This window comes from Penaeus monodon, chromosome 32 (genome assembly GCF_015228065.2).
Source record: "Penaeus monodon isolate SGIC_2016 chromosome 32, NSTDA_Pmon_1, whole genome shotgun sequence".
Lineage (NCBI taxonomy): Eukaryota > Metazoa > Arthropoda > Malacostraca > Decapoda > Penaeidae > Penaeus > Penaeus monodon.
Window position 1 is genome coordinate 15,239,461 of NC_051417.1, and position 317 is coordinate 15,239,777.

Genomic DNA, 317 nt, shown 5'->3' on the forward strand with positions numbered 1-317 from the left:
CACGAATGACAATATTCATTATAATCCAGGGTATCACAGCATAAAGAAAGAAATAATATCAGTAAGGGCCACAAAACACCGCATAACAAAGGGGGATAAAGAATCCGGATACGTCAACCCACCTACGACACCAAAGCTTGTGCCACGCCGAGAGAAAATCACCTAAAGCCGCCGCACCTCGTCTAGTGTCAACAAAATGGTGAGTTTATATGCTGAAGAAGACTAAGTTACTCCGCGATAAAGGGCGAGGCGGCTGGACGTGGCCGATGTCGCTGCTCGCTGGTGGCCGCAGCTGATCCTGGCGGACGCAAGGGTAA